The sequence below is a fragment of the Schistocerca gregaria genome, chromosome X, assembly GCF_023897955.1.
Source record: "Schistocerca gregaria isolate iqSchGreg1 chromosome X, iqSchGreg1.2, whole genome shotgun sequence".
NCBI classification, from domain to species: Eukaryota; Metazoa; Arthropoda; class Insecta; order Orthoptera; family Acrididae; genus Schistocerca; species Schistocerca gregaria.
Window position 1 is genome coordinate 726,359,570 of NC_064931.1, and position 8,385 is coordinate 726,367,954.

At 40.2% G+C, this 8,385-nt stretch overlaps 1 protein-coding gene across 3 annotated transcripts in view; it reads right to left on the minus strand.

Annotated features, from left to right (window-relative positions):
* LOC126299597 (exocyst complex component 1) overlaps nucleotides 1-8,148 on the minus strand; it is a 267,483-nt gene extending 259,335 nt beyond the window's left edge. For 2 of the 3 annotated variants that reach the window (XM_049991619.1, XM_049991618.1), the window contains exon 1: nucleotides 7,935-8,148. The gene's annotated coding sequence lies outside the window, so the exon portion shown is untranslated. The remainder of the gene's footprint in view (nucleotides 1-7,934) is intronic. The other variant, XM_049991620.1, reaches the window with a different exon arrangement.
* Between the last annotated feature and the right edge of the window lie 237 nt (nucleotides 8,149-8,385).

An 8,385-nucleotide genomic window follows, 5' to 3' on the forward strand; every position in this document is an offset into this window, starting at 1 on the left:
ACCCAGGAGGGTGACCTCACCCAACAGTTAGAGAACAAGCAGAAGTGCAGATCTACGTCGACGAAGGATGCGATAAGTCTCAGTACATGATGGACACCATGCACCATGTAAGGCGCCCTTCCCCAATTGGCTCACTTTTCAGGAAAATTTTGAAAAAATGGAGGTCAAACCCTACAGGGGACCATCACCTAAAGGCCAAAACGTGCGAGACTCCTTTTAGTCACCTCTTACAACAGGCAGGAATACCTTGGTCCTATTCAAAGCCTCGGACCTGCAGGGGGACCAAAAGGGATGATGGGTATTGAAGTTGTAGAGCAGCAGAAAGGGAGGAGGGGGCTGAGCAGTAAGTTACAAAATGTCTGCCCTTGTGACAGCAAAAGATTAGGGTGAGTAGACATTGCAAAGAGAGAAGGTGAAACCAAAAAGGGAAAGACAGACAGCAACAGCTTGAAGCTGGTTGCGCAAGGAAATTGTGTGACTATAGATGCTGTCTGGAAACAGTAACATGACGTCCCCATGAGCTGGACAGCCACCTCAGGGGGAAGGTCAAAACAGACTGAAGTGTGGGAGGTGAAGATGATCATGAGGGTGTAATTTTGTTTCCTGGAGGCAGAAAATAAAGTGCCAGAATTCGAATGTGCACAACGACCAGGTTTGGAGGCTAGAGGATCCTGATCCATTAGTTTGTTAGAGGTGTCAGTATTTGCCTTCGGTTGGCCAGTTGACTGGTTGTTGGCGATGTGTCCTAGTGAAACAGAGACTGGCTGGATGAGGGTATCGTATGGTGAGACAGCCTAAGAAGAACTAGGCAGAAATGGTGACCATTACACCACTGCAGAATGTCCAGGTGGAGAAAGGGAAGATCTTTTGCCTTTGTTTTACTGCTTAGAACATTGGCATTTTTCAGGTGCAGACCCAGATGTAGGCTGGCTAGATGTGTGCAGAAATTCATCGCAAAAGTACTCCTTTTTGGATTTCCATGCTTGTGTTTGCAAGGCACGTGATTTTGCTTGTGCATTTGAAGGTCTGTTGGTATCATGTGCACCCGCAGCAGTTGAAAGTGAGGATGGGACCTTGGAACCGCACGATTTCACAATCTTGGCACTAAACTGGAAGATGCAAATCTGTGCAGAAATGTTCTTTGGAAGTTGCTGTGTAGCAAGAACTGTACTATAATTGCCAGAGGGTGGTGTACAATATTTGCTGCTAGCCAACATTTTCTGAGCAATGTAAGTAAGACATTTTCTTTCACCCAGGTCTCCTGAATAGATCTCTGACTGACGTAGATTGGACAGTCATGGGAGGAAGCAGCATGATCACCCTTGCTGTTGACACAGTGAGGGGGAAGTAGGTGGATTCTCACACTAATGAATGTCCCTACTGTGGGCTACACATTTTGCTGCATTTTCACAAGATTTATGGGTGTGGTTGTAGTGCTGACATTTATAGCAATGCGTGAGATTCGGGATATATAGTCTGATAGTACTAGCTTTGTAGTAAGACTTAATTTTTGCTGGAAGTACCACATGGTCAAATGTGAGGAACAGTGTGTGCGTTGGCTCTAATTCTTTATCAGCCCTTCTCATGATGTTATGAACTGCAATCACGCCCTGGTCAGTGAGACAGGCTGTTATTTCGGCCTCAGTCAGGTCATCAAGCAACCGAGTGTACATGACACCACGGGAGGCATTCAGAGTGTGGTTGGCCTCTACTTTAACATGACAGCTGTGGAGAAGAGTTGCACTGAGCAGTTTCTGTACTTGAAAAGCACTATCTGTCTCCAAAAGCAAAGACCCATTATGCAAATGAGAGCCGAACTTCACAGGACCGGCAATGGCATCTACACCCTTCTGAATAACAAATAGATTAACTGTCATGAAACTGTGATCATCTTCCATGCAGCAGGGAAAGGCTAATCTTTATGAAAAAAATAGCTCAACGGCTACCTACATCTCACTCACGATTCTTTAATCTGAACCTATTTACGTTATCAAGATGTCAAACTCACTGCAGAGAAATCCTTCATGATTGCAAGAGTATCTGATAGTGCACTCCTCCCTGCCGGGGGCCCCTCTTTGGGGAGCTCATCCACCTTAGATGACTGTCCGAACCTCAGGTCACACCTCCATGACTACAGACAGAGGGACCAATCAGCATAGAGAAGCTCAACCAATCCCCCTCCTTGGGCCTGGCCTTTACCGGGTGGTAAGTATGAGCCCTACTTGTCAATGTGGGGCTGGGAATTATGCATTACACAGTCACCTTTTGCGTGTCAAACGCATGGGCAGGAAGAAAAAGAAAAGGAAAAAAAGGAGACCTCAAACACCAAAGTGGGTGGACCAGATGAATCCATACACAGTTTTACCAAGAACTTCGGTTCCCTGAAGAAGGCACAGGACTCAGTCCCGAAGGGAGGGGAAAAGAACAGCAGGAGGATAGACATGCAGCACAGAAAGGGAAATAGTGCTGCATAGCCTGGAGGCCTATGGTAGCCTAGCACGTACTCACCAAAGAATTGTTAGCCCCCTGGGTGGCTTGGGAGCAGGGATAGAATAGGAATGGCCTAGGATATTATGCGGTGAGTGGGTGAGTTCATCTCTGGAATTAATTCATGCATGTTGTTGATGCCATATTAAACTTCAAGTCTCTCTGTTACTGGATGAGTAAATGTGTTCAAAGGTCAGAGAAGAGCATATGCCTACCACTACCAATAGTACAAGACACAGTAAAGCATTGTCTTGCTCAAATTAAGCTTCTGTTTGAACAACCAGAGTACTTTGGCTAATACCATCCTTATGGCCCAGGCAGTTAAGCAAAGACCGCCACCTGACTTACAAAAAAAATGTTCCACTGCTGGGTTAAAGCAAACTTATGGTGTTGACAGCTCTTGCATTTTGTGTGGATGCTGGGAATTCGTTGACATTGGTCGTAGCCAATTGGATGGCAGTATACAGCAGCCAACAAGAATTGCTAAATATAATGTTTTTATTTAGCAGAGCATATGAACTGATTACATTTGTTTTCAATATGGAGTGTGAAAGATGAACTTTTAATGATCTGATTGTTACAATTTTAAGATTGCTGACCGGTTTTCGTATTTCTTTGGCAACTAGAAAAACCAGGTTGTGCTGTAGCAAAGCCTGAGGCCTAGATTAAGTTGGAAAGTAACAATTCAGTTGAGAGCTCGCAAAGCGAATGTGAAAACAAAAAAAAATTGGTTGTAGTGATAGATGGGTGGCCTGTTAAAAAAAAAAAACTGCTAACAAATTTATGGTGAGCATTACCCTTCTACTAGGAACAATGTTCTACCATGAGTGTCAACTAGGACTATTGCAATCATATATTGGAAGTGGGACTACAGGCACAAGTGTAATTCCGCAGGCTGCTCCTCAAATCTCATCACCTTGCACCCCACCTCTGCTGGTGTACCAAATACTGCAACTGTTGGAATGAACGATACAAAATTGTTTCATGACAAGAGTTATTCTGCCTTGGTTTCTGTAGTAGCCATTTAAGAGTGCAGCACAGATCACGGCAGAAGTAACTACCACGAGTTCATCAGGCAGCAACCTACACTCTTCCAAAGCTGATGCCTAGACTGGATTTCATATAACCATGTGCTAATGTTAATTTTAAAACAACCAGTCGACCTTGAGGGAAATCTTCAAACTCTGGTACACAAAGTCTTTCGGGGAACTGACAATAATGAAAACTGCAGAACAGTTTTAGGCCTCTTCTTGAAAACAAGAGTGTCCTGCTCTCAATTTGAACCATATGGAATTCATTACCGTTTAAGCAATTGACAAAAAAAAAAACAAAAATTTGTGTATCTCTGATATACTGAAAAAGAGAAAGAGAGAGAGAGAGAGAGAGAGAGAGAGAGAGAGAGAGAGAGAGAGAGAGAGAGAGAGAGAGAAAGAGAGAGAGAAAACAACTGCGACACCTTCAAGTGGCACCAGGGTATGGTACATGCATACTGAGAGGTTGCAGTGCTAGTGATTCATTTGACAGAGACAGCAGCAATCACATGGCGCTCAGGAGACCTGACCGTGCATCAAGTCTTTTCAAACTGTGTAGACTACAGAAGTGCCCACAACACACATCCCATCTTAGGCTTTGATTGATTGACGGAGGTTATGGGACTCCACAGCAAGGTCATCTGTCCATCCTAGGCTTAGTGGTGTGGGGTGGGGGAGACCACCAGATACAACTTGCGGCCACAGGTGCTGTTCCCGCAGGGTAAAGTAACCAATGCCCACTACACACCACAGACTGTTATCCCAATGATGCTATTGCCATTTCTTCAATAGGAAGGTGGTGCTATTTTTCAGCAGGACAATGCATGTCCACATACGAGTGATGTGATGCAACATGGTCTTTTTGGTGTACAACAACTGTCGTGGCCAGAAAGAGCACCAGATCTCCCGTCAATTGAATACATATCGGGCATGATTAAGCTGAAGTTAACTCATTCTCCAGTGCATGCAAAAACCATTTCTGAATTGCAACAAAAGACGCAAAGTGCTCGGGACACCATATTTTAGGATGCCATGTGACCATCTTTATGATCCTCTGCATGTGAAAATACTTGTCTCTGTTGCCACCAGAGGGGTGTACACTGTCTATTGATGTGACTGGGCAATCTTTACTGTGACAAGTGTGTTTCATTTGGTCTTTTGTTATCATCTATTCCTGCAATGATGAACTACCTGTCACCTAATTTGTCAATTAAATAACCTTGTCTTCACGGTTGTTACTGTTTTTCTGGCAGTGTATTTAATACCAAATTTTTATTTTCTTATGAGCATAGTTTCCTTTTATTTATGTGATGAATGAATAAATAAATTTAAGTATGTTCTCTTACCCCTGAGTGAAAGCTAAGAAACAAAATTCTTATAAAGGTATCCCCGAATCAACTAACCAACTCTTACCTTAAGAGCTATGAGCACTTGTATCTCGCAGTACCAAAGATTACCATTTTTTCTACTTGAAGCTCTTTACTATCCATATTTTGGGAGGAGGCAGTATGGACCGAAACAAAAAACAACTGTCTAATAAACATGGGTTCTAAAATGCATATATTAATAGCTAAGATCTTCCCAACTGTGAAACACCTCCTCTATTGAAGAAGTGCTCATAGCTCTTCAGATAGGCACTTAGAGCACATATTTACTAAGAATATTTTTCTTGTTTTGCTCCGTACTACCGCCTCCCAAAATATGGAAAACAAAGATCTTGCAGTAGTAGAGATGTTTGTCACAGTATCAAAGGCAAACCAGTACTCATAGCTCATAAGGTATTCATTTTAGAGCCCATGTTTTCTGGGCTTTTTTGTGTTATAGTTTAATGAACCTGTCTTCAAAGTGTGTAAAGGGAATTTAATTACACCCTGTATACCATGCCTTGATAGCAGTGAAGCATCCACATTCCACAGTACATTTAGTAATAGCTTCAGTAAGGACATCTGTTCAGCTTATGAGCAGGCTGTCTGTAATCTGTAAATGGCAGTTGTTTAAGAAATTCCAATGGAGAAATTAGAGCATCAGTTTGAAGGCTTTACAGCATACAAGTTTCACTGAGATTAATATCCTAATTTGTGAAGCAAAAAATATTAACTGTACACGTAAAACTATCTTATTAATATAAAAATCTGTATATTCTGCCTAAAACAGTATTAAGTGCCATATTACATTGGGATATTCCTTAAAATCAATGGTGTCTTTATTACAGTGTCCAGAAAACAACTCCGAGCAATACCACCTGAAGAAATTTTGAAAGCTAAATAATACTAAGCTGAACCATGATATGGACATCACATTCAAATGTAGGTCCCCCTATAATTAAACAAGTCACTTCAAAGGTCAGGGGAAGACAATGCCACGCCACCTCCGATAGGACTATTTTTATCAAAGCATTGTGGCGTTCAAAACAAACTACAGACTGATAACAGTCTTCATACTAGAGTAACATAGTGCTACAGAAAGTGCTAAACCAAAGTTTCTAACTTCTAGTTACAAAATTCTCCCTTTACCTACAAATGATCAAGCTATTCTACTTCCAAACACTGCACATACTATTAAAAGAATATATTAACTAAAATGAAAGGATGTAGGATAGGGTTTAACACCCCACTGATGACACTGCACACCCTATTAAGAAATACACCAACTAAAATGAGAGAATGTAGGCTATGGTTTAAGGTACCATCAACGACAATATCAGGACAAGGATGATGAAGGCAAAGCTATCAGAGAGTAATTAACAATACAGTACCTCACTGACAGATCACTTGTGTCATTAAAATGGTAGAGGTACAAGTGTTAAGAAATGAGCAGCAGCTGACATCATTAATAAAACAAAAACATTGGCAAAGTAAAGTTTGACAAACACACACGACCTCCAAGGGAGTAGGAGACTTTGGGCTCAGAACGTTCTCCTTAAACTAACACCTACATTAAAAACTTGACAACTAATCACATTAGGGAAATGGAAAGTTTTGATATTGGATGTAAATGTTACTATGAAAAGTGCGATGTATATAAATAAAAATAATTATTGTCATGACATATTTGTTGGTTTTAGCAACACACAATCAAATTATCACCTTCTAACTAAACTAAACTTTTGGGCTACACTATAGTTCAATGTGTCAAAAGTGTGTGCCTACCATACAACACAATACAAAAAACTGTTTCCCTCAGTGGACTGCCATCTATATTAGAATCATACAGGTATAGTAAACAACATGACCTAAGCCATTGAACCAAAAATAAATGGCATATGACAAACAAAATATCTGACTGAAAGCTACAATTGAAACATAACTATCAACTTAAATGTGCCAGACGCCATCTATGTAGTAAGGAATAGGCCTATATTCGTGGATCATGTTGTTCATTAGACCAAAACCTCATGGTATTTGCCCTGAACTGATGTAGGGCTTCAGCAGGAAATATAAATTCAGATGGTCAGACAGAGTTCAGCCCTATATTTCCAACTGAGTTCAGTTTCTTAATACTGCTAGTGTTAAGTAACAAGTAGTGAGATCGATTTGTGCAATTGACGGTAGAGAGAGAGAGAGAGAGAGAGAGAGAGAGAGAGAGAGAGAGAGAGAGAGAGAGAGAGTCTTGTAACATATACAAAAGAAACTGAAAATATCCCTTGTGGACAATAGATTAAAATGTCAATCTTTAACATTATATGTGGCTGTCTCAAACCATTTAAAAAATATGGTAAATGCAATAGGCCCCTAATTAACTGTTCCTAGTAAAAATTAAATATTATTTCTGTTACTTTACTATAAGGTTTTGAGGCGCTATTGTACCTAGATGTTTCTTGTAATTATGCTCACAGCTCCTGTACTACTAAAGCAATAAATTGTAAAGAAGCATTGTGTAGCTAAAAATTTATTCTTGACTTGTGCAATATTACATGAACATAATAGTACTTACTGAATGTAATCTCTAGGATCAAAATGAGTATCAAATGAAATTAGTCAATGTACCACCCAATTGACTGAACTCTCATGTGCTTTCGTAATTGCTATTACGTGGATTTCGGCACACAATCAAAAACACACGAAGTCTTACAATAGCGTCATATAATTTTTTGCCAGTGCAGGGCAATCATGACATGTTTCAAATGACAGCTACAAGTTGTGAAGATGTTAACGTTGAGGGATGCAGTAACAGAAGAACTATTAGAACTGTCTACAAGCACCCACAATCTTCTTAGTCGCTGCGGCTAAATTTCACACCCTATCGACGCAATCATATCTACAAAATATGTCTATTAGAAACAGAATCAGCTAATTACGATACACTTATTAAACATATTTCCATAACGAAACCACTGCAAACAATCTCAATTATATTTATTACGAATAATACTGCAGAAAAATAAGAGTAATGTTTTAGCTGTCAATTTGCACTCACAATTAACTTCTTTGCAGCAGTCACTAAATTTTACACCTTTCCAGTGTATTCATCTTCAAAAAAAATCGTAATGACACAATTAATTCAACTCCACAATTCTCTCCACTATACACTGCACAAGATAAATATCACATTTAATTTCCAACAACCCAAACAAACATACTCATTGCTTACCCTCCCCCTAACATATGACTCTCGAACTCACCACTATTATGAGGTACCAACTGAACTCATCAAAATTCCATTTACACAAAATTCTATATTGAGCAGATTGTTTTACAAAACAAGTCTAGAAAACGATGTGAAAGATTTATAGTGAAATAATGAAATTGAGGGAAAAACCTGGAATTATAAACAGAATGAAAGTGCAAGGTTAATAAAAGCTACGATTTCTCTGCTCAAAGTGTGGTGGCTGAACTGGTTGTCCGTGCAGATGAACAACTGCGCACTA